This window comes from Rhipicephalus sanguineus, chromosome 1, assembly GCF_013339695.2.
Source record: "Rhipicephalus sanguineus isolate Rsan-2018 chromosome 1, BIME_Rsan_1.4, whole genome shotgun sequence".
Classification (NCBI taxonomy): Eukaryota; Metazoa; Arthropoda; class Arachnida; order Ixodida; family Ixodidae; genus Rhipicephalus; species Rhipicephalus sanguineus.
Window position 1 is genome coordinate 52,310,094 of NC_051176.1, and position 27,101 is coordinate 52,337,194.

At 44.5% G+C, this 27,101-nt stretch overlaps 1 protein-coding gene and 2 non-coding genes across 3 annotated transcripts in view; 2 read left to right on the forward strand and 1 right to left on the reverse strand.

Moving 5' to 3' along the window:
* Positions 1-27,101, reverse strand: part of LOC119387325 (tudor domain-containing protein 7B) — a 119,828-nt gene that overhangs the window by 29,443 nt on the left and 63,284 nt on the right. The gene's annotated exons all lie outside the window — the stretch shown is intronic.
* Positions 2,535-2,607, forward strand: Trnar-ucg (transfer RNA arginine (anticodon UCG)). Its single transcript has one exon. It is a non-coding gene; the product is annotated as a tRNA-Arg (tRNA).
* Trnar-ucg (transfer RNA arginine (anticodon UCG)) lies at positions 7,521-7,593 on the forward strand. Its single transcript has one exon. It is a non-coding gene; the product is annotated as a tRNA-Arg (tRNA).

Here is a 27,101-nt window from a genome sequence, read left to right on the forward strand (position 1 = left end):
GGTTTCTTGTCGTCCTACTTCCAGCGTTGATTCCCGCACACCGCAACATATTCGGACAGAAAAAAATTGATCCAACTGTACATAGGGGTTTACGTTTAAGGAGAATTAGGTGAATATATTTTACTGGATCAGGAGTGTCGAGAATGGCAAAGAAGCACGCCCACGCCAATTACGGAATCGTTCACCTCAAGATCCCTTCCTCCGTTCAACACAGTCAAGTCAAGGCTTCCACATTACTTTCATCGACACCTAGAGACAGTCCATAATCGACCTCACCTCAACACCGTATTTACCCATAGCCGCATGTGCCGCCTTGGTTTGACCACTATCCCATATTGTGGTAACTATACGTTGCGTTACAAGCAGTGGAACACATTTTGTAAGAATGTCCGGGATGCATGGAATAAATAACTTGTCTCCACTGTAGATTGCGTTCAACTTCCCAAGTACCACTAATCACGGGAAAATACTTGGAGCTTAGAATATGTCTCCTTAGAATAACAGAAAGTTGAGCCAGTTGGAAGACTATGGAGGGGTTTATTGGCAGTTCAAAGACGCTATGCTTATCAACGGCGAGGCAGGGTGGGCACAGTCCAGCGAGACAGCAGCGATCAGAAGCGCGAGCAGAGCGAGTCGATCCCTGGCGATGCTGTTGGGTGGAGGCGCGTCTTCACAAGATATTCATGTTAACGGGACTGTCTACCGTCCTTCATCGCTTTTCTGTTTTGTACCGCAATAGAAAGCGTACCGTCTGAAGTGTCCAACCATGCAGCAGTTTCTCTGGAAAGTGAGGAGAAATTTTTAAAACATAATTTTTTTATCTGCGTTCGGTCTTCTTCCGTTGGCGTGAAACATGCCCACAACACTGGTTGGTGGACGCGATGACGATTGTAGTGCCGGTAAAAATTAAAACCGAAAGCACATGTGATTTCTGTAGGATTACTTTATTTTCACTGAACACTATTGTAATGAATGTAACAGTCGTTTTCAGCTAGCTAGCGGTTAAACGAAGCCTTATTATACGATTACAGAACACTTGTTTTGCTGTAATCGCAGTCTATGCGTTTATTTTAGCACTACTGCCGCAATCCAAGCTAAGTCGATTCATCAAAAAAAAAAAAGACGATAAATGCACGCCTTCACAGCGCAGCACATGTGAGACATCCTAACAACAATACAGCGGCACAGTACGACCAGCGCGGAGGGCGGCATGGCATAGCGCATGAGTTGAAGCAGACGAAATCGAAGACGGCGCCGCAAGCAGCGCCACCGGGCGCTTTTTTGGATGCGTGAGAAAAAAAAAACAAAAAATTACTCTCTGACGCAACCGAAAGCTGCCTCAAGTGAGTAAAATACAATTTCAAGTTATACGTGTTTGTTTTTAAGCAAAATGAGTCTACCTGCGAGGATTTCTTGTCCTACCAGTAGATTGACCACATCGCTGTTGGGTGACGCCAGCGGTCATTCTTTCACAGTTTTCAACATCAAATTAAAAATATAATTCCTTTTTTATGGGGCAAAAGCATGCTCGTCGCCGCCGATGTGACGAACGATCTTCTCATTTTCACCACAATCAGAAAATTTTTCCGAGTGGTAGACAGTCCCTTTAAAGAGACTGGGCGTGGAAACACGGGTACAAGGGAGAAGTCGTGACATCACAAACGCCGACTAACAAATCAAAAAGTCGTACAACGGCAAAGAATAATATCTGGGGTTTTACGTCCCAAAACCACGATATGATTATGAGAGACGCCGTAGTGGAGGGCTCCGCAAATTTCGACCATCTGGTGTTCTTTTACGTGCACCTAAATCAAGTACACGGGCCTCTACCATTTCGCCTCCATCGAAATGCGACCGCCGCGGCCGGGATCGAACCCGCGACTTTTGGGGTCAGCAGCCGAGCACCGTAACCGCTACACCACCGCGGCGGACAACGGCAAAGAAGGTGTGCACATTATTTTCCGCCGTTGTGCGCCTTTTTCAGTTGTTAGTCGGCGTTTGTGGTGTCTTGGCTTCTCTCTTGTGCCCGCGTTTGCATGCCTACTCTTTTTAAGGTGTACGTCTCCTTGTTTACAGCAATGTCAAGTTTTAACATTGATTGCCATGTTCCTCGAAGACATAAACTTAATTGATAAGGCACAAACTGGCTTAAATCACGACCGTTATGTCTAATATCTCATCTGATTATACTCCGACCACATATTTTCTGTATTCTTTTTTTTTTCTCTTTCTTTCCTGCCCTCTCCTTCTTCCCTCAATCCGCCTCCCTTTACAGATTAGCATGTAGGCGACTTTATATATGCCAGCACAATTGTTTGTGCTTCAAAAAAGAACTTTCTCAACGTTTAATAGCCTCGCTGTCAATCATATCATATGGTTTATTGTTCAGTGGGAAAAGGCTACGTCACATTAGTCCACCAGATGAGATAAAAACAGCTTCGCTGACCACAATTCATTCCTTGGCATTCGCCGTCCCTATTCAAATATGCAAAAACAAAAAACAAATATCACCTATGTCCGCACCTTAGTAACTTGTCCGCGTGGCCTAATGGATAAGGCGTCTGACTTCGGATCAGAAGATTGCAGGTTCGAGTCCTGTCGCGGACGGTATTTTTTTTGTCTGTATTGTGCGTGTTGTTTTTTTTTTTATTATTTATGCAGATTTATGACGACGTATGAAACGAATGGACACGTTGGAGGACACATCTAGCGTGTAAAGAAAAGCAATAAAAACAAAAATGGTGGTTTGCGCGTGAGGGACTGAAATCTTCACTCAGAGTAGCTTTCAGTCATTTTGACTTCCTTTAATCTGTTTAAATGTAACACGTTACCCTGTTACGTGTGAGCGAATGCCTTATTTTATTTAATATCGCAGATGTTTCTTCTCCTACAGCGTTCTTTATTTCGCTTGTCCCTGTACCACCCACCCCCCTTTCTTTCTTTTTTTCTTTTGTTCAACAAGAAACGCGAGGAGGGATGCGTTTTAGTTACTGAACATCTCGCGTAGTTTCAGCGGTAATAGTGCGGTCCCTGGAGTATACTGGCTAGTCTGCCGTCTCCGCTCTCCGCCGCGGCCGCTCGGCGATGCCTGCGCCGGTGGTGCTGCGGGCAATCGGAGTTCCTTGAGCAGACGCCCCTCCCGCGACTCCCACATACGGGCGAGCTGGCGCACCCGTTTACAACCGCGATTTCACGTTGGCTTACCTTTTCACGTCGAAGGTCTGCGGTGAATTTCCTTTTATTACAAAAGGTGACATTCTGTACGCAGAAGTAATGGTGCTTTATGGCTCCGGCTTGGGCGCCCACCTTCTTATTTTCTGGTCGCCATCCAGCCTGGACTAGGAATGAACCCATCTGTTTCTGCTTTCTCACGTAAAGCCGCTGTACATTGATGGTCGTTTTTTTTTTTTTTTTTTTTTTTTTGAGGGACACTTTAGGCTCTTTCTCTGTGATCTAGCTGTCTTATCTTTTTCTTGTACATGTCTATTCTTTAATGAAGACAAGTGGTGTCGCTTCCCGCTTGCGAAAGGGAAACCTATTCCGGAACCTAAACGTGAAAAGCAAAACAAAAAAAAGGCGGAAAGCAGTGCGAGTCCATCATGTTTTTTCACTGTTCAGGCAACGTAAAAGATTTGCAATAACTTGTACTACACTGAGAGAAGTGAGCTGCCCCTATACCTCATGAAAAGCAAAAGTAGCAAAGAAAAGAAATAAGCTCTATGCTGTATGCCTGAGCGCAAACAAAGATATGCCGTTTGCCTGCAATTGTCGCATCGGCACAGCCGGAGCGCGGCTCGCAGAATCGGCGTGCATACTCTCAACTCCAACGCTTACGCAACGCTTGCCTTAACCACTCAGACGTCTAAATTTAGTTGTGGCGTTGCAATTGCGCACGAGTCTACAACGAACGCGCCCATCGGCTCGTCTGTCCACCTATCCGAATGCCCTTCCTCAGCGTCCGAGGTGAAAACGCAGGGGACGCACGCATCTGCAGCTTTGAACCGAACAGAGCACGGAGTAAGCCATGCATGGCTTACTCCGTGCAACCTGTGGTTGAATTCCTCTAAAATGCTTACATTTTGTATGTGTATTATACGCGCACACGTAGAAACGTACGCACGAACATCCACAAAGGGGAGTCGTCAGAACATCCCCCCCCCCCCCCCGCTCCGCTCCTCGAAACAAGTTTCTTGCCACGTTGGGGTGAAAGAAATAAGAAATATACTGAAAAAGAAAATGTACAATATGAGAATATAAAACGTGTTCTATCGGTTTGGAGCAAACGCCTGCTAGTGCTATTGGACGATATTCTTTGATCAATGTTGGCTCAACCTTTAACAGCAAAGCTGTTTAGCAAATCATTCCTTGTGGATCGATCGCAGAAAACTATCATCATATTAATGGGTATGTACCACTGTGCGGCTACATGAGAACGAGTACAGAAAGAGAGAGATAAAGAAAGAAACAAATAAAGAAAGAGAAAGATTCTTGCCGAAAAAAATTCTTCACGAGGCGGCATTCGAACCCGCGCACCCTCGATCCGATGGCGAGCATCCCAACCACTCGGCTATCCAGGCACGCTCGCCGAGCATAGCATAGCCTTGTATAGTATAGTGTAGCAAAGGGGTGGGAAAGGGGAGCGAGCATGAGGGGAAGAGGTGTGATGGTGAGGAGGAGGGAAAAGAGGAGGCGAGAGAGTAAAGCGTAGCACAGAAAGAATGAGAAAGATAGGATTAGATAGAAAAAATGCGGAAAGAAAAAGAGACAGAGATAACATCCACGAAAGAGAGAGAAAGAAGTAGAGAGAGAAAAAAAGATAGAACGAAAGAGGAAGCAAACATCGAGTCGTCTAGCGACCAGACACTGCTCCACCTCGCCAAGCCGCGCATGCGCAGTAGCTAAGCCACGCCCACCACCGGAGACATCGCGCGCAACCTCAGCTCATATGTGCATAGCCTGGCTGCGTACTCTCGGGGAGGAAGCCGCGCATCTCGAAGCTAGACGTGTCGGTCGACGGGGAGTACTAGCGGCGACGGGTCTGTGCTTCGCTGTGGAAAGCTTTGCGTGACTTAGTGCAAACTGACCGCAATTTTTTTTTCCTAAGCGTAAGTGACCTTGCCCGTTTTTGAAACCAATGGGTATCCAATGACAGTAAACTATATACCGTTCGTTTCATTCAGTAGCGGTTAACCGCTTTTTTTAAGTGCGGAGCACTTTAGGGGCCTCGCCTGTCGTATGCTATGGTATGCTGCCAACGTATGCTTTCGTCGCTTGGCGTAACGCAGGCAAAACCATGTATAAAAATAGAAAAAAAAGGAAGCAAGCGAGAAATAGAAAGGGAGAAAGAGAAAGGGAAAAAATTGGAAGAAATATAGAAAGAGCAAGAAAGATAAAGAAATCGATAAAGAGAGCAAGAAGTAAACAGCAACAAAGAGAGAAAAAAGGAAAAAAAAAACGGAAAAAGAGAAAAAGGAAGAGAGGAGGAAAGAAAGAGAAAACCGACGGGAAACAAGGAAGGCTGCCCAGCTGCGCACTTCCTTCAGGCTTGGCACCCCCAGTGCGAAGTTGCCTTAATCTTTTAATATTTGGTCGTACTTACGTGAAACACTCCGTATAGTCGTTCACTTTGATTGTTTATTACGGAACTACCTTTATATCTGACTTACATATACTCGTTTTCCTTTTTTAGGACACCGTAGAGTTTTCCTATTGTTACAAATCAGCAGTTAAGGAGAGATAGAAGTAGCAATAGTGTGAATAGCAGTAATATTCTGCGACGCTTTGTGCCACTACAATACGTCTGAGACGATTCTGGGCGGCACAAGTTCGCAAAAGAAAAAAAAAATGTTCGTTAGTGAATGTGTCGCTAGTGAATGCTTTACGCCAGGTAATAAGTAGATTATGAAAAACCATTGCAGTTTTATGTCCTCAATCAGTTGTGAGCGCTTACTATATGTAGTTGATCGTCTTCACGCGATGCGTCACAAACGACATCGCTACCAACGTTGTTGCTGCTCTAGCACCTGTCGATTGATGCAGCGTTACAAAAACGGTAATACGCTTGGGCACAATGTAATACTGTACTGTGGTCATCGCGCGGAGGCTTGTTAATGGCGTTGTTGTCAATGACAACGCGCGGAGGCTTGTTAATGGAGCAGCGACACCTGTCAATTACAAGAGTGTCAAGCAGAAACAGCGCAGCGGTTCAAGAGCTGTCATGTGAAGCAGCCAAACAAATCACAATAAGTCATTTCGAAATGACACTAATATACCTTGAACGAGAAAGACAGAAACGTTGTGATACAAACAGGTATTTCGTTAAAATTAAACAAAGTTGGTCGCACTTAAGAAATTTTCAAGTAAACACTTTTGTAAGTAGGCATTTGCTGCTTCAGTATATACACATATAAAAGCAAATTTGCACATGTATCGAAGTATCTTAAGGTACAATTGGTAAGTATCGTATCGGATACAGTAACTCCGTAAGTATCTTGTATATCTCTATCTCAAATACTTCTTGCCCGAGTATCTTGTATCGTATCGCGATACAATTTCAAAGTATCTTTGCCCAGCCCTAGCCATTCAGCTTCCCAAGTACCACTAATCTCGGGAAAATACTTGGAGCTTTGAATATGTCTCCTTAGAATAACACAGAGTTGAGCCAGTTGGAAGACTGTGAAGAGGATTTTGGCGGTTCAAAGACGCTATGCTTATCAACGGCGAGGCAGGGTGGGCACAGTCCGGCGAGACAGCAGCGACCAGAAGCGCGAGCAGAGCGAGTCGATCGTTGGCGATGCTGCTGGATGGAGGCGCGTCTTCACAAGATATTCATGTTAAAGAGACTGGCGTGCAAACACGGACACAAGAGAGAAGTCACGACACCAGAAACGCCGACTAACAACTCAAAAAGTCGTACAAAGGCAAAGAAGGTGTGCACTTTATTTTCCGCCGTTGTGCGCCTTTTTCAGTTGTTAGTCGGCGTTGGTGGTGTCTTGGCTTCTCTCTTGTGCCCGCGTTTGCATGCCTACTCTTTTTAAGGTGTATGTCTCCTTGTTTACAGCAATGTGAAGTTTTTAAATTTGATTGCCATGTTCCTCGAAGACATTCACTGAATTGATAAGGTACAAACTAACTTAAATCAGGGCGTCACGTTTAGTATCTCATCTGATTATACCCCGACCACATATTTTCTGTATTCTTCTTTTTCTCCTTTTTTCCTGCCTTCTCCTTTTTCCCTCAATCCGCTTCCCTTTACAGATTAGCATGTATCGACTTTATATATGCCAGCACAATTGTTTGTGCTTCAAAAAAGAACTTTCTCAACGTTTAATAGTCTCGCTGTCAATCATTTCATATGGTTTATTGCTCGGTGGGAAAATGCTACGTCACATTAGTCCACCAGATGAGATAAAAACAGCTTCGCTGACCACAAGCATTCCTCGGTATTCGCCGTCCCTATTCGAATATGCAAAAAAAAAAATCAACAACAAAGATCCCCTATGTCCGCACCCTAACATCTTGTCCGCGTGGCCTAATGGATAAGGCGTCTGACTTCGGATCAGAAGATTGCAGGTTCGAGTCCTGTCGCGGACGATATCTTTTTTTTTTTTTTGTCTCTATTGTTCGTGTTTTTTTATGCAGATTTATGACGACGTATGAAACGGATGGACACGTTGGAGGACACATCTAGCGTCTAAAGAAAAGCAATAAAAACAAAAATTGTGATTTGTGCGTGAGGGACTGAAATCTTCACTCAGCGTAGCTTTTACTCATTTTGATATGCTTTAATCTGTTTAAATGTAACACCTTACCCTGTTACGTGTCAGCGAATGCCTTCTTTCATTTAATATCGCTGCTATTTGTTCTCCTACAGCGTTCTTTATTTTGCTTGTCCCTGTACCACCACCCCCTTTCTTTTTGTTTTTTTGTTCAACAAGAATGTCAACAAGAAACGCGAGGAGCGATCCATTTTAGTTACTGAACTTCTCGCGCACTTTCCGCGGTGATAGTACGGTCCCTGGAATATACTGGCTACTCTGCCGTCTCCGCTCTCCGCCGCGGCTGCTCGGTGGTGCATGCGGCGGTGGCGCTGCGGGCAATCGGAGTTCCTTGAGCAGACGCCCCTCCCGCGACTCCCACATACGGGCGAGCTCGCGCAGCCGTTTACAACCGCGATTTCCCGTTGGCTTACCATTTCACGTCGAAGGTCTGCGGTGAATTTCCTTTTATTACAAAAGGTGACATTCTGTACGCACAAGTAATGGTGATTTATGGCTCCGGCTTGGGCGCCCACCTTCTCACTTTCTGGTCGGCTTCCAGCCTGGACTAGGAATGAACCCATCTGTTTCTGCTTTCTCACGTAAAGCCGCTGTTCATTGACGGTCGCTTTTCACAGGGACACTTTAGGTTCTTTCTCGGTGATCTAGCTGTCTGATCTTTTTCTTATGCATGTATATTCTTTAATGAAGACATATGTGCTCGGTCCCCGCTTGCGAAAGGGAAACCTATTCCGGAACCTAAACGTGAAAAGCCAAGAAAAAGAAAGGCGGAAAGCAGTGCGAGTCCATCATGTTTTTTCACTGTTCAGGCAACGTAAAAGATTTGGAATAACTTGTACTACACTGAGAGAAGTGAGCTGCCCCTATACCTCAAGAAAGGCAAAAGTAGCAAAGAAAATAAATAAGCAGCGCGAAACAAGTGCCGTGGGCGCGCAGTGGACAAAGTGACATTGAACGACACATCTAGTTGAGCGTTTTTTTTTTTTTTTTGTGCCGCGAATGTGCCCTTCATGAGCACACGAAACAGTGATAAAGGAAACAAAGCATTTGCAGTAGTACAATATCATTTCTTTCTATGTTGTGTACGACTGCAAAGATCGTAATTACCGTCTACTGTTTTTTTGCAATGCACACTTCGCGTCTATTTCGCGCTCATTCCTGCATGCGCACGTCCCCACCCAAGAGACAAAATACTGTCTGTTCTTTTTATTTTTTATTATATCTTAACACTTTACGTAATTTTTTCTCTCTGTTTCTCTTTCTGTCTTTCAGTCTCCAATCCCCTTCCCACCGCACAGCGATTTGCATACGCTAGCTAAATTCTCTGCTTTTCAACAGAGTCCTCTCTCTCTCTCGCCTGCCTGCAACAGTGTTATTGGAGACAGAACCTATGTAGATTCAAGGGAGGAGGCAAAATACGAAATACAACGCAAATCATGAGAGCCAATCTACTTTTATTGCGATAGCAATTATATGGACAGTCTCGGCTGATTTTTGCCGTCACCGTCGCCACCGTCATGCACCGTATATGTATATGTCTATATATAGATAATTAAAAGCCACAAAGAAAAGTAACTCAGCAAAACTTTCCGACGCGCGGAATCGAACGGGCGACCTCTCGCTTTGCATCGCGCGGCGTTAGACGGTTAGGCCACCAACAGTTCCGTCTTTCGGCCTGCTAACGGCGAGCTATTATATACACCATTTCCTTCAGCATGCTTTCTTAGTCACCACATAGATGGCGCGATGTGCGTGGCGCGCTTTAAAGATCGTCGCCCCGCTCCTGCGAACGCCGTTGCTCTTCTCCCTACAGGGCATGGTCGCCTTCGTGCGCTTATCTCAAGGAAAGAAGGGGGCGACCGGGGGGGTGAAGCGGGGGGTTGTATGTCTTGTGCTTTCCCCGCGATGTCCGCGCTGAAGTCACAGAGCGTACGAAGGTCACTTCGCTCGCTGCAGCGGCCGCGTTTCCGAAAGGAGCGCGCTGTTCAAACAGAAAGAAGTAACAACTGTGACAGTTCGCGCTCGTCCAGTGTGTACCTGTTCATTCGTTTCGTGCGTCCTGCTTTATGTTTGAGCAGTGCGCTTCAAGTGTCGAGCTGTGACGAATGATAGTTCGCGCTCATCCTGTGTGCGTTCTTTTCGTGCGTCCTTTGGGCTCGAGCGACGCGCTGGCAATTTCGAGCTGCTTTCCGTTCTTCGCGTTACATTCCAATTTATTGATATCGTATTTATTGCTTCGCCGTTGCGACGAAACTGTGATTTTTTAAATGCGAAGCATTTCTTAGCGAACTTCTGCGATTTTGAGCGTATCTATCTATCTATCTATCTATCTATCTATCTATCTATCTATCTATCTATCTATCTATCTATCTATCTATCTATCTATCTATCTATCTATCTATCTATCTAGCCGCCTACGACTTCGTGCTCTCCTGGCCGTTTCGTTAATCGGATGTATACCAAAATTGGTGTGTCATAACATGGCCTTATTACGAACATAAATTACAGGTCATATCATGAAAATCATGACACGCATGTCATGAGCAGCATGACTTACATTCCATGGCCTTTGGGCTCTAGCGGCCGTTCCGTTAATTTCATATGTACCAAAATTGGTACGGCGCGACAAGGGTTCATGACGAACATAATGACAGGTCCTAACATGCAAATCATGACGCGCATGTCATGTGCAGCATGATTTACATGACATGGTCTCGGCGCGCTCGCGGCCGTTTAAATGAAGGTAAATATACGAAAACCGGTATGACGAGACATTTCTGTATGACGAACATAACTGACACGTGGTAACATAAAAATCATGACATGCATGTCATGCACGACATGATTTACATGCCACGCTCATGGCGCACTCGCGGCCGTTTCTTTAGATTGATATACACCAAAATTGGTATTGTGCGATGTGACTGTATGAAGAACATGAATAACAGGTGGTAGCATGAAAACCATGACATCCATGACATGTAGGTCATGATTTACATGCCACACTCATGGTGCATTCGCGGCCGTTTCACTTGCATGATATACACCAAAATTGGTACTGCGCGACACGACTGTATGACGAACGTGAGAGGTGGTAACATGAAAATCATGACATGCAAGTCATGTACGACCTGATTTACATGCCACGCTCGTGGTGCGCTAGTGGCCGTTTCGCTTGCTTGATATACACCAAAATTAGTATTGCGCGACGGGACTGCATGATGAACGTAAATGAGAGATGGTAACATGGAAATCATGACGTGCAGGTCATGTACGACATGATTTACAAGCCACACTCAGGATACATTCGCGGCCGTTTTCCTAGCTTGATATATACCAAAATTGGTATTGCGCGACGCGACTGTATGATGAACGTGAATAATGGGTGCTAACATGAAAACCGTGACATGCATTACATGTACGACATGATTTACATGTCATGCTTATGGTGCACTCGTGGTCGTTTCGCTAGCTTGATATACGCCAAAATTAGTATTGCGCGATGTGACTGTATGAAGAACATGAATAGCACGTGGTAACATGAAAACCATGACATGCATGCCACGTATGTCATGATTTACATGCCACGCTCATGGTGCATTCGCGGCCGTTCCGATAGCTTGATATACACCAAAGCTGGCATTGCGCGATGTGACTGTATGATGAACATTAGTGACAGGTGGTAACATGAAAAACCATGATATGCATGTAATGTATGGCACGATTTACATGCTCTACTCATGGTGCACTCGCGGCCATTTCGCTCGTTTGATATACACCAAAATTGGTATTGCGCGATGTGACTGTATGACGAACTTAAATGAGAGGTCTTAACATGCGAATCGTGTTAGGCATGTCATCTACGGTATGATTTACATGTCACTGTCATGGTGCGCTTTCGGTCGTTTTGTTAACTGGATAATACCAAAATTGGTATGGCATGACAGGAGTGCGTGATGAACATAAACGACAGGTCATGCATTGTATATACCAGAATATGCGTTTCAATGACATGGTGTATACTAGATTGTGCATGCATGCGTGCATGGCAAACATGCGATATGTGGTGGACTAATGTTTTCATTTGGCTCAAAGACAAACAAGGCGATGTATGCAGCTCTTTGCTGGCTGCTTCGCATTACATCGATTCCCACAGTGCGTGGGATCTGCCGGATTTTTTATTTTATAGTTTCGAACCTCGCTGCAAGTAGTCTTTAACGGAAAAGATCCCATACATCGGTTCTTCGCTGGCACACATGTTTGTGATAGCATTTTGTGCCAAGCTGCTGCTGTGAATGTCTCAGTCAGCGGCAGGAACATTTTATTTGTCGCGTCATTATACTGTCTGACAGTAAACAGACCTAATAATCATTCGAGCGAAATGTTATGAACTTCGCTTATTGTGGAAAAATAAAAAAAAATCTTTTGATCTCTGTAATGAATATACTCTGTCAGAATGAGAATAGCATTGCGTTTTCTTTTCTCCGTAGCACATCGAGAACCAACCTTTGTGATTCAGATATTTAGCGCAGTAAATGTATTTAAAATAATGTTTTCATTCTCAAAATTGTTTACGTGTGGGAAAACTGATCATACTAATGATTGGTACCTTTGTGTCAACACATTAGCAATATTTATATTATAATGGCAGCCTTGTGATAACAGTAACTACTAAATACAAAAAAAGTCAGAATCTGTCACCATTTGGTTTTGCTTCGAGTAAACGCGTCCTTTTAAATGAGTGGCTGGATGCGCCACTCATCTTAGTGTGATTGCGACAGTGTCCCTAAGAGAAATGACTTTGAATGCAATGTTCGGTCGTATCAAGCCGTTCCAGCTCTGCCCACACGAACCCAACGAAAATGAGTAGCTCATGCGGGTGCAGAAAATTAAAAGACAAGACACGATGCGCCACCGATTCCTACTATTTATATGTTTTATTATTAGTTCAGAGTAATTAATCGCTTTGTGGTCGCTGTGGTAGACCGTGATTGGTTCCGCGACCATTTTCAGCAAGACGAATTTGTTCCTTTCGTCGAGCATTGTATTCACGCTGTTCTTCTGGCGTCTTTTTCCGCGGTCTACCCATGGCAGTCTTAGAATGAACTGAATGAGTTGCTAGACGGGTCTCCCTTTTATACATGAAAGCGGGAAACACACACGGGGTAAAGGAAGGGCCGGTTGACGTCATTCGAAGCCCTCGTGTGAACTGCAAAGCAGCTGCAACCTAATCTTTACACGGAACGCGTGGGAGGGTGTTTCCATTGTTTACAGGTGCCTTGTCATCCAGAATGTGGCTTGGATGCTTGTTTTGTGGTTTTCTTTATTGAAGCGAATATTGAGCTCTATGCTGTATGCCCGAGTGCAAACAAAGATATGCCGTTTGCCTGCAATTGTTAAAGGGCCCCTAAACCCCCAAGAGGTTGAAATTTAGTTGTGGCGTTGCAGTTGCGCACGAGTCTACAGCGAACGCGTTCATCTGCTCGTCTGTCCACCTATCCAAATGCCCTTCCTCAGCATCCGAGGTAAAAACGCCGGGGACGCACGTATCTGCTAGCAGAGGAGCACGCGAGCGTAAGCGTCTGCTGGTGGTTTAGGGGCCTGGTGTTTTGTTTTTAGCCCACGGAGACGAAACCGTTCCGGGCTAAAGATATACAGCTTGGCTGTAGAACTGTATGGGCCGATCCCGAAGGCCGTGCAGTCTAACAGAGAGCCTCACAGACGACTTCAACTACGATATATGCTTACATACTAGCAGCAATCTTTAGCACTAACTAATGTTGTTTAACATTGGCGCATTCGATGTTGTCGAAACAACGTTATGTAAATAAATGCAGGTGCAGAGATTGAGGTTATCTTCCAATATTAATTTGCAATTTTCTTTGCAAATGACACCGTCTCTCCTGGCTACGCCCTTGGTGAGGACGATGTCATCGTTACAATATGAACTGATGGCTGAAGAAAAGGTGAAAGGCCGTGATGATATCCATATACAGGGTGCCCCAGCTAACCCTAGCCAGAGTTTAAAAATATGCCGACGCACTCTATGACGACGCGACCAAATGGATGTCGCTGATGCTGACTGCTGCATGGAGTAAGCCATGCATGGAGCTTGGCCTGTGATTGAATTCCTCCAAAATGCTTACATTTTGTATGTGTATTATACGCACACACATCCCCAAAGGGGAGTCGTCAGAACACTCCCCCCCCCCCCCCCCCCTCCGCTCCTCGAAACAAGTTTCTTGCCACGCCCCTGTTGGTGTGAAAGAAATGAGAAATATACTGAAAAAGAAAATGTACAATATGAGAATATAAAGCGTGTTCTATCGATTTGGAGCAAACGCCTGCTAGTGATATTGGACGATATTTTTTCATCAGTGTTGGTTCAACCTTTAACAGCGAAGCTGTTTAGCAAATCGTTCCTTGTGAATCGATCGCAGAAAACTATCATGATATTAACGGGTATGTACCACTGTGCGGCTACATGAGAACGAGTACAGAGAGAGAGAGAGAAAGAAAGAAAGAAAGAAAGAAAGAAAGAAAGAAAGAAAGAAAGAAAGAAAGAAAGAGAAAAATTCTTGCCTATAAAAATTCTTCACGAGGCGGGATTCGAACCCGCGCACCCTCGATCCGATGGCGAGCATCCCAACCACTCGGCTATCCAAGCACGCTAGCCGAGCATAGTATAGCCTTGTATAATATAGTGTAGCAAAGGGGTGGGAAAGTGGAGCGAGTACAAGGAGGAGAGATGTGATGGTGAGGAGGAGGGAAAACAGGAGAGTAGAGAGAAAAGCGTAGCACAGAAAGAATTAGAAACATAGGAATAGATAGAAAAAATGCAGAAAGACAAAGAAAGACAGAGATAACGTCCACGAAAGAGCGAGAAAGAAGTACAGAGAGAAAAAAAGATAGAACGAAAGAGGAAGCAAACATCAAGTCGTCTTTAGCGACCAGACACCGCACCACCTGGCCAAGCCGCGCATGCGCAGTAGCTAAGCCACGCCCACCGACGGAGACATCGCGCGCAACCTCCGCTCTATTGTGCATAGCCTGACTGCGTACTCTCGAGGAGGAAGCCGCGCATCTCGAAGCTAGACGTGTCGGTCAACGGGGAGTACTAGCGGCGACGGGTCTGTGCTTCGCTGTGGAAAGCTTTGCGTGACTTAGTGCAAACTGACCGCAATTTTTTTTTTCCTGAGCGTAAGTGACCTCAACTACGGCGTTTCTCACAATCATATCGTGGTTTTGACGTCTAAGACCCCAACACTATTTCGGAAGTGACTGCTGAAGTGGGTGCCAATATAATGCTAGTAATGTGCTTAGTACTTTCCATTATTTTAGAGTTTGTCATCGACCCCGGCGGGGGATGTTAGTTTCAGAGAATAAGACTCGAAATGCCTGGCCAGTCGAAAGCGATTTCTTTCATCGGTGGATGGTCTTCTTGGGGCAGGGGAGGCAACGTGTCAGTTGCTTCATGGATAAATGCTGAAAAGAAAGCAGTGTAAAGTCCATGCGCAACGTAATGCGCATTAATAAAACGACCTTGATCGTCACACAACGATTAAGCGCTAGAACGTGTGGGTCTCGTAGAAATGCAGACATTCTTTGGGTTATTTCGTTTCACATCAAGTAAAGTTGAAGTTAAATATGATCGTTTAGCATCAGCAGTGAACGCGAGGAAAAGCTTTTCAATGGCGCGATGAGCTTCCCATGCCCGTGTTGTGCCCGCTAGTTTTGCGTACCGGAATTGATTTTTTTAGCTCGTTTTAATGTTGCGTTAAACGAAGGGGAATGATGTCGCTCTGTGCCAGTTTTGTTAAAAATAAAGACTTCTATTGAGTTGTGTAGGTTCTGTTTTAAAAAGAACTATTTAGTATTAACGCTGCGTTCAGAAAAATTATGTAGAAACCAGTAAGAAAAAGTAGGAAGCTTCACGTTGATAGGTGCTTAATTGCATTTGTCGTAAAGTACTAGTGCTTTCTTTTTTCTTTTTAGCTTTTGGTACCATACTGTATAACGACACATGCATCACAACATGGTCGCTTAAACCTGTAAGGAATGACAGAGACGATGAACTATCAAGATGGGATACAGCAGAAGGTGAAGGGTATTCGCCAAATCTGCGGTCACTCTTGTAGGTGCTGAAACTAGTTGTGTTAGTCCAAACGTTAGGCATGTGTCAACGAAATGAGCTTCCTCATTGTCGCTTTTATATCTTGCGAAGCTTTTGAAAATGCGTAGCTTTTCAATCCAGCCAATAAATTTAATGCGTTACGTGACTGTGAATAATATGTTTCAGATCCATTTGGTGTTCTTTGTTTTCTTTGCCGTTTTTGCATAAAAACAAAAAGCGAGAGGTGGAAAGAGAGAGACATAACTATTTTTGTCCTTGCTGGGGTCAAGGAAGGCGGGGGCCGGGAGACTAGCCCTACCCGATCCCCCCTTCCTCAGGCGGTGGCCAGATCTTGGGTCTTGGCGGCGTCTTCGGCCAGCCGGACTGCCCCGAGTTGGTCATCCGGGCAAGCGCTGAGCAGCATAGCCTCCCACTGATCGGGTGTGGTTATCTTAAACTTAGGGTTCTTCCTGTGTTTGATGGTGTGTGTCGCTGCGGGACATGCCCAGATAATGTGGTCGAGGTTGGCGCGAGCCACCCCGCAAGCTTTGCATTGTGGTGTGTAAACGTCCGGGTATATGTGACTGTACAGCGTGGGTGTAGGGAATGTTCGTGTCTGTAATAATCGCCATGTTATCGACTGGTGCTTATTTAGCGACTTGTCAGGGGGTGGCTACTTCAATTTTGCCCTACGGTAAATGCATAACAATTTCACCATACATGACCATTCTTTCTTTCACGTGGCCGCACCAGGACTCGACTTCTTCGACCTCAGCCTGCTGGGCTCGTCGGCAGGGTAGCTGCTCTGATGACGGGTGACACGCACGGAGGACGATTTCTCGGGCAGCGTCGTGAGCGGCTGCGTTCCCGCCAAGGCCCGAATGGCCCGGAGCCCAGATTAAATGAACTTGGCGGCGACTAGGTGGGGATGTGCTTGCGAGTATGCGGTGCGGCCAATTTTTGGGTACTGAACGTTTTGCATAGCTTCCACAGTATTGCCTATCAGTATGAAGAGGACCAGGGTACACACAGCGAGTCGTCAAAACAAGAATAAATTTTAATAATCAAGAAGTGAATATTGACGTTGCGGTAAATGAGAGAGGAATGCACTAGCATTGCGTAAAAAATATCAGGGAGGTATAGGGACATACTTTTATCTTCGTAGATTACTTTGAGTTGTAGGCTACAGACAGTTTTTGACCCGTATCTGCCCTCTCCGTCAGGCCCCATCCGCAGTTGCCTGCACCGCATCTCGATGGCGGTTTACCAATTACCCAATGACAAAGAATGACATCGAGGACGTGGATTAGCGCACTCTCGACTCGTTCGCTGCCGGCTTCCAAAGAATTTGTTCAAGTTCAGTAAGCAGACGACGACGCCCTTCAATTCCAGTCGTGAATTTTTACAGTGAAACTATGTGTGAGTCGGATCTCTGGATTCTTTCGCGTCCGTCAACATCGACGGAAAACCACTCCACGCTTTGAGCCTCCATTGGAGCCACTCATGCAAGATTAAATTATTTTGCTGATTCGTTTAAATTCTCGGCAAACTATAAAACAAGAAAATCATACTACCGTAGAAATCGTTAACTTTCTCTTAATACCCTTGCCGTTGTTATGACAGAAATAAGCCATACACATAGGGGGTTCCATTCTAAAACCAGGAACAGAGAGATTCGCGTCTGACATTATGTGTGCACTCAAATGTAACAAACGCATGCGGCGAGTGCTTCCCATGCGGGGAAGAATCCGCCTAACAGCTGATTTAATTTGGGTTGTGATAGCCCTATGGGCAGGCCATGCATATAAAACCCGAAGAGCGGCGTGAGCATGATGGTTATGTGCATTTATTTTAATCCATGACAAGGTCACTGCTTGTGGCCGTACTATACTTTGTGCCCGCAGATGCCTGGATATTGCGACATATACGGAAACGAAAAAGCGGGTCTCGCTGCCGATAGAGGTTTACATTAGGAAAATCAGGCGAATGCACGTTACTAAATGAGACGCGTTATCAATGGCAAGGAAGTCGTTTATTTAATCTTTCACTTCGTGATCGCTTTCTCTGTTCAGCAGACCCTGACCTAAAATCATGGCTTCCACATTCCACGACTCCTAGAGGCAGCCTACCGTCAACGCCGCATTCACAAACAGCTATATGTTGCCCCTTCGTTTGACCACGAAGCAATATTTCGGTAACTGTCTTGCGTTAGAAGCAGTAGAACATATTTCACTAGAACACCCGGGATACAAAGAACAAAGAATTTGTATTCACAGTAATATTCTGAACTTCCCAAGTGCCACAACATATCAGAAAAATACTTGTCGATGTGTGTTTTCCGTTTCAGCAACGTCAAGTATTAATATTTCTTTTCATGTTCCGTTCATTGACTGGTGTTTTAATAAAGTTCGCTCACTCTCTCTCTCTCTCTCTCGAAGAGAATAACCGTAAATCGACAAGCTCTAAGCCAGCCAACATTACTACCCTTACACTTATCTCACTTTTACATACGATGACCATATATTTTCTTTTTTTTTCTCCTTTCCTGCCTTCCTGTTCCCAGAGCCCTTCTGTCCACAAAACCTTTCCCTTTAGAGAGTTGCTTGAAGGCTCCTTTATACAGGCACCCTGCACTCGCCAGGAGCCTCCACTATCTCGCATCGTGCAACGTAAGAGTTGTTACTTCAGCTGAGACCCAATCCGACGTACTACATTAAGATTTTTTTTTTGCGCAGTGTGAAGTAACCGCCGCTTAGCTGCCGTATATAGTCACAAAGGCCAAGCAGGTACTACGGCTGGGTCAGATGGCATATCACCAGGGCTCCGTGTTTTCGATTTTATCCGAAAATATCCGATAGACATTCGCCGGTAAAATTTTTGACAATTCGGATTTATTCGATAAACTCCGATTTCAAGGGCCAATATGACCTGGACCAACACCAACTCGCCCAACTTTTTATTATGCTGGTTCCGTTCTTTATCAAAAGGGCAATTGTTCTAAGTGCTCATTGATACATCTTATGGTTTGACCGATTTAAAGTTTACCACGAGTAGCTGTGTTAGGCGACGTAGCTGTATTGTGCTCCGACTCAGCTTCCTACATGCAGAAACTTCACAAGCACTTGCAACTCTCCAACCCCGAATTCAAGGCGCTTCACTTCGAAGATCCGTGCCACCTACTCAACAACGCTCTGGAGGACGGAATCAGGGCGAGCTCGTTTAACGTAGTTCAAGATTTTGTTGTGCACTTTCCTGCCCTGTTGAAGTCGTCGCGGGAGCTGCGCCGTAAGTTTGGTCTTGTGTGCTTGGCCAGGGGCATGTACTTGAAGTCGCTGAAAACCCATGTCCGTCGAGGTGGCTCTCTTTTTATGAAGCTCTAGAAGATATTTTGGACTACTGGCGCGCCATTTTGTCTTTCTTGGGAAGCGACAAAGCCAAGGGGACGAAGCGTTAGAAGCTCAAGAGTCTTCTTTCATCGCCTGAAGCTGTACAAGACTTGCTCGTTAGGATGAGGCTTCTAAAGACTAATTCGTGTGCCGTGCTCTCAATCATTAAAGAACTTGAGGCAGAGAGTACCCTGGCACACCAAGTTTATCCCATACTGGGAGTTCGTTTGCACGCACTTATCAGTCAATGGCGTAATCCAACCGAGGTCTTCGCATCAGATGTGACAAGTCTGTTCGACCTCCTTGACGAGAATGACCGCTTAACGACTGTCGCAGACATTCACAATACTACGCTGCTGTCGCTGAAAAGTACAGACAGACATCTGAGAGGAACCTGTGCGATCAACTCCAGTACAGCAAAGAATCGTTTTGGTACTGTGTTCAAGTTGTGAATCCAAATGTGAAGCTTGAGCTGCCCTACGCGTTCCAAACCTATGCGCCTATTTTTCAGTTAGTGCTTCTTGAACTACATGAGCCAGCTCCTGAGTGGTTTTGCGAACTATCAGTGCTATGAAATATGTAACATTGTTAAACCCCTGTCGTTTTGGAGGCTTCACAATGTCCAGTGGCCAGTGCTTTCTCGCTGCGCGCTGCGTCTTCTGGCGCTTCCTGTTTCTAGCGCTAACATTGAAAGGGCATTTTCAAAGCTGAGAGTCGTCAATCGAAAGGAACGCGCTTCGATCACTGACAGCAACCTCGCAAAGTATGCTTGCGTGTTTTAAGCTTTAAGCTAAGATTGCCATACGCACAAATACAGGTGTTTCGTGTTCAAGTATTTCGCTTGTGCATATATGTTTTTGTGCATTCAAACCTTCTAGAAAAAATAAAATGTGCTTCGTGCGTTTTGATGTTTTACTATTCAGATATGAATTGATCTAAAATTTAAGGGTTTCAAGAATACTGCAAAACTCCGAATTTCGGAGAATTGGGAATATACGAGAAACAAACTCCGATAAACGCCGAATTTCCGCCAAAAATATAAACTACCATAAACACCCGCCGATTTTCAAGAAATATAAACACCGAAAACACGGAGCCCTACGTGTCACCGAGAGTTTTAAAACACTGTTCGGAGGCAGTAGCAGGCTACCTTTATGTTATACATAAAAATTTCTAGATACGGGCAAGCTTGCTGACGACTGGAAGGTAGCTAATGTGGTGCCTGTTTTCTAGAGTGGCTCTAAATCAGAGGTATCCAATTACAGGCCTCTTTCTCTGACGCCGATTTGTTGTAAACTACTTGAACATGTCCCACATTCCACCTTAATGAATCATCTAACTTCAATTGCATTTTTTTTTAATCCTAATCAACACGAGTTTAGACAGGGTTTTTCGTGTACAAACCAATTAATTGAATTCTATCATGATATAGTATCAGTCTTAGATGACAAAGGACAGATTGATTGTGTATTTTTGGATTTCTGAAAGGCATTCGATACGGTATCACACTCGATTCTATTACAAAAATTGCAGAATTTGAACACTGATCAAACCATTTGTCGATAAATTACGGACTATTTAACATCAAGAAAACAGAAGGTAGTTTTAGGTGGATCATGTTCACGTTTAGTTTCGGTGACATCAGGGGTACCCCAGGGCTCCGTACTGGGCCCACTTCCGAGTCTTCCTTGTGTTCATAAGTGATATTTCAGATGTCATTAAGTGTCCTATTAGAATGTTTGCTGATGATTGCGTTTTGTATACTGACTTGACCGACCAAGCGGATTCCACCCAATTTCAAGATGACCTCAATCATGCGGAGGTGCGATGGAAAAATAATGACACGGTACTGAACAATAATAAGTGCGTTCACGTCAGCTTTACTAAAACGGTAAATAGGTTCATGAATCAGTACATCTTAAAGAGCTACTGACACAAAAATTTTGGCCTCACGCTTTTTGGCTGCAATATGTTGCTGGGGGCCTGTTAGTGATAACACGGCACATCGTTTGCTGCAGCGCGCGACAGATAATTACAGGCTCCTCATTACCGACCAGCGTCAGTTTCGGTTTCAAAAACGACAAGCCTCCGGGTGCAATTATCACCACCCTAGTGGATGCAGCGCTCTATTACGTCAGCACACAGAACTGTGACGCGCTTCCGCACGGTTCGCGAGCAGCCGCCTAGAAGTAGGCTGCTGGAGCAAACGCGGCAAAAAAACATGGCGGCTATGACATCATCATAACTTGTAGCGTGGTCACGCGAGGGAAGCGGGGGTCCCCGAGGGTGCCCTTTGAGGGTGTCAGTAGCGCGAGGATGTCGATCGCTCACGCAAACTTCAAAATTCATTAAAATAACTTCCAAGCTATATTCGCTGTTGGTATTTTGCAGATGATATACGCATGTTCACCGGAATCGATCCCACAGGCTATCTCGGCCGCGAAATATTGTGTCAGAACCCCTTTAAATAATCAAGTTATTAGGAAAGAAGACAAATACAAGTATTTGGGTGTTATGTTTTCTCAGGATGGGGGATGGTTTGAATACATCAGCACTGTTGTCAGCAGAGCTGGAAAAGCCCTTGGCTCTTTACAACGAAATCTTGAAAGTGTAACTAGAGAGGTTAATCAGGCCATGTACCATGCCTACATTAGACCCATACTGGGATAATGCCTGTCCTGTGCGGGATTCGTTTCACAAGGTACATGTTCATGCACTTCAGCGCGTTCAGTCAATCGCAGCATGATGTGTTCTGGGGAAATATGACCGATCTGAAAGATCCCGAGATATGAAGAGAGACTTCAATTGGCAATCTTTGTAAGATCGAATACGTAATCTAAGACTAAAACTATTTTACTTAATGTATAACAACAAAACAGGGAATAATGCTTCAAATTACTTTTAAAAAACGCATTATCAGTCTTCTCGTCATTACCACAAATTTAAAGTACGGCCATACACCCCCCGGACAGATCTATTTAAGCATTTTTTTTCTTCAAGCGATTGCTGAATGGAATATGTTACCAGCCGATTTAGTTGGTCGCAAGACTGCGGATTCATTCTATGAAGGTCTGTACCCCCGGAAATAATGCCTAAAAATGCGCCGCGGGTAATGTTTCAAATAAAAAAAAAAGCTCAACAAGCGGTACCTGTCCGAACACTATATATAGGTGATTTTTGTGGGCGGTCAAGCAGTGACTGTACGCATAAGAATGTGTTAGATTTGGAGGTTACTTCAGCTACACACAGGTTTGATTGCACTCTGCTTTTGAACATATACACAATGTCTCACTGTAGGATATTTTGCGCTCGAGTTGGATCAGTATTGTCATGCTTGATATCTGACTGATTTGTTCTCACGATAGATCCTTATGCAAAATTATGGGACTGAGAAGAAAACATATATGGATACAACGGCAATTCGACCGAATTATATGCTCTTTTCAATGTGTTATTGAAAAGCATTGAAAGGGGAAGTCATTTCATCAATTTAAATTTAAATGGCTTCAAAAGAACCTTTTGTGAGAACAATTCAGTCAAGTGGCAGGCATGACATTGCTGGCCCAATTCGAGATGCAAAAAAGTACGTTGAAGTGTAACACTATGTAAATGTTACGTAGAGCATCATTAGAGCTAACGTGTAGGTTGGCTGTAAACGTAGAGTGCAATCAAAACAAAAAGATATCTAACAGTAGCTGAAGTTACCCCTAAAAGTAAAACATTTTAGGGGTTACATTCGGTTTTAGAAAATAAAGGGCTGCAGCGTAACCTCTACAATATAAACATTTACAAGGGTTACAATGTAACTTATTTTCCATGAGTTCCTTATATCTGTATCAGTTACACTGCACCCTTGTAATGTATCGGTTTCAAAGTAACGGATAAATGTGATTTTGTGCACCACTAAGGGTTACAAAGTTTAGAGTGAGTGCTCTGTCTCTGTATTGAATTTCATGCAAATGCCCGTACCCAGCAATTCCGGACAGCGCTTTTAGTTCGCCGTTTTTCACACCACGTGGAGTACGGACCTAAAAGATTCAAAATTTGCGCGATGGACGCCGACAGCGTAGTGGACACAAAGACAGACGACGATATCGGCTTTCACCACCACGCGCGAACCGGCAATCGCCGACCGATAACAGCAAGGCATACGACGAGCGGGCCACTGCTCAACTGTGAGTCGGCAGTTTTGTTGCAAAGCTGCTCGGGCCTTCTTCAAGACGACAGAATCTGGAAAAAACGTCCTGCCTTTCATCCACCGTGCGTTCATCTCATCTCCGGCCCCTTCAATATTTTTGGTCCAATTGTACTGCCGTTGGCCTCCCCTGGTTCATTTTAAAGTTGGCGAGAACGCCTTTTGCCGCTGCAGTGTTTTGAATCGCAGAACCTAATTTCGGGAAGTAATACCATCTTAAATTATGATGCTGGTCGCGTGTTTCGGAATATGCATACTCGGGCTTGATTTTCTTCATTTTTTTTTGCGTCTAGATGTTTATAAACCCATTATACTGCACAATTCGGTGAAAGCCCCAAGCCGTGTGTTACAGTCGCTGACAGAGGCTTCGCTTTTTAGTGATTAATAAGCGGCAGAGCCAAAGCACAAGTTTATTTAGAAACTTATTAATGTTCAGTAACCTTCGTTGAAGTATTTTAATGAGGGCGCCCTATAATTTCAACCGTGTTCCTTTCCTTTCTCAAACTCATAATAAAATACACCCTAAATAACTTACGTTCCTACGCACAGTACACAATTTAGCCCATCCTCGCCTTTCTTCTCAGTGTTTCTGAAAACGAAACCAAATTCAATAAACTGACGAAACCTACCTCAATGCCTCAGTGGATATCTGCTGGTCTGCAGATTTGTACGAAGTTGAGGATTGAAACCAAGCTATTGCGGCCTGTTTGTAGCAGGAAAAAAAAAACGAAAACGAACACGCGTTCCTTTAGGTGCACGACGAAGTACGTGAACAGTTCCTTCACCAAAACCATTGAAAACTTTTATTACATTTCGAAAGTTTTCTGTTGGTTATGTAAACAAGGGAACTGCAAGCGTCTCGAAGTGCGTTGGGTCTTGTTCTCTCTGATGAATGTTTGTTTAGCGTGAGGAAAATGCGTGTTCTTTGCAAGACGTTGTTTCGATTACACCAAAAGTTGTAGACGCCATCTAGGTAAGATTTAAAGAATAAGCTTTTTGTAAATCAGTTAATTATAGGAAGAGTTGCAAGATTTTGAATTGTCCTGTCACCGCATTTCCTGAAGATCAGCACCACTGACATCTCGGGCATTTTGTGTCTTTGCCTCGGCAAGAGTCCGCAAGCGGAGTTTTTCCCCACTTTCTCGTGAATACACTCACGTGATCAGTCCCGCATTTTTATTGCTATTTTGCATCGCGGCACCATTCTAGTAGCGGCACTGACCGTCTCAAATGAGGGAGTTAACTGGAGTTGTGTGTCATAGAGTGTGGCTCTAAAATCGGGACGTATGCGTCCCGCTGTCGCACAAAGGGTTAAATAATACGCCCGTACCATCCCTTAACGCCCATCGCAGTCACCGATAGCCTCTTCAATCGACCTCGTTGCATCGAGCGGCCTTTGATAATTCGTTCAACTTAGATTTGGGGGCACTATAGAAGCGCTGCGCGTTTTGCGGCATTCACATGGTACTTTTTTTTTATTCGTGCGCTTCAAAGAAAGGCTGGGGAAAAAATTAATCAGGGGAGTTATCTTAGGATAGATTTAAAAATCCTGTATTTCTGACGAAGCGCTACAACTTCTGCATTGAAGACTTTCGCTAGAGTTACTATTTAAAAGTTTAGTACGCAATCTTTGTTAATTACTCAGCTTGGCTGACTGGAACGAATATTCTGACATGCTCTATATGGCACAGGACAATGCTGTGTCCATTCGAAACGCGTATCTATTTTTGTTTTTGTTTTCATTCTTGTCAGTACCCTTTGTCGTGTCAGTACCCTTTTAACCCTTTGAGGGTTTTTGCCGTACATGTACGGCATCACCTAACAGGCACCAAAGGGTTTTCGTCGTACATGTAAGGCATTGCTTGTATGTTCAAAACGTGCGCCTTTTTCGATCATTTCTCTTGCTTGGCATGTGCTGCCACACTTCGGGAATATGTGGAATTTTTTCATGCGCCGATGTCTCTCCGTTGTTGTTTTTTTTTTCTTTGTTGCTTTCCGAAGCGGCACGGCGGCTTTTACTTGCGCATCAGAACGCGCGCAGGCGGTGCGGCTGGTTTCTGTTTCGTCCTTCTGGTGGTTATCGCTTCTCGCACCCGCAAAGCTGATGGATGTCTGGTTTCTAATCTCTCAAAGGGAGACCGCTTGTGACTCTCTCATTTACTGCTTCCCGGGGCGCGATTACATCTGTTTCCATACGGCGCTAAATTACACAAACGACGCCGCCGTGGTTGCGTTTCCTGTTTTGGAGAACACGAACATTTTTTTACCGGAAAAGTACTGTGGTGTGCTTATTTTTGTATATCTGTGAGCTATGTTTAATACAATGGATAATTTTTATTTACAAAAAAATCGCATAAGTGTTTTTTTTTAGGATTTTGCTTCCTGTTACTACGAATAAACCTTCTGTACGTAACAACAAAAATTATTTTTTTGTCACTTTACGGTCACGCAAAAAATTTTTAGACAAATTTTTTCTTAAATAGAATCGTCTGAAGAATGCATTTCAACAATAAAAAAGATTACACATTTTTGGACTGCATTTCGCGAAAAAATTCGACCCTCAAAGGGTTAAAGACCCTGTATACGTAGAACACGGCTAGTACGATAGTAAGGCACGCAGTAGTGAGAGACTCCGGATTATCTTTTACCACCTGTGGTTCATTAACGTGCCCCCGATTCGGATTACACGGGTGTCCTTGCATTTAACCCGCACCTCAGTACATCCGCCACTCCCGTTAATTGAACCCACGTTCTCGAGCTTAGAAGCGCTGCACCTCTGCCTCTAAAAATCTAGTACTACGGCTGGTTGAATCAGACAATGAATTGTGTGTTCGCGTGAAAGTATGCCTAAACGCACCAGCACATCACTGGCCGGGTAGCAGATCCAGAAGTGAAGCAGGGAGAACTTCGCGGCCGCCATCCATTTCGCAGTATCGTCATTTCAGGAAGCATTATTAGACCACATTATTATTTCTCTCACACTCACGATTAGAGCAAGAACACACAATGTTCACCCAAGCTATAGACTGTCGGCGCGCCTATCGTAGGGGCTGCGGGTTTGGTTACGTCACAACTGATAGTGAGTGAACACTGGCGGCCAGCATGCGATAAGGACAGGCCGGACGCTATCGTAGTCATCCGTTGCACCTGACCCGAAGCCTCCATCAAAGATGGCTCCCTCCTGCAAGCGATGAAAATGCTGGTCCATACCTAAACAACAAACGTGACAGCGTGGCAGGCACGCGCCGTGAACAGAAAAAAAGACCGATAAGGGTAATAAATCGGAAAAAAAATCCACGAGCCACCGACATTTTCTTGCATGCTAGCAGTGAGGCGTACGTTACACCCGTGTTACGTGAAGGATATTTTATATAAGCCTTTTGCTTTTCACTCCAGAGAGCGTTAACACAGCTTATACGTCGAATCAATAAGACAACGCTTCAAAAGATAGAAAACTAACGGCCACATACAAATTATTCTGAAATGCTGAAAAGAAAGGCTGTGGAATAAACAGACGACATTGTAACAGTTTTAAAAAGCGCTTAACTTTTATTCGCAGGAACGTGGCGAGTAAAAACAAGATAAAGCACGCCAAGAGGCGCAGAATTGACAAGTCGCCAGGAATGTTT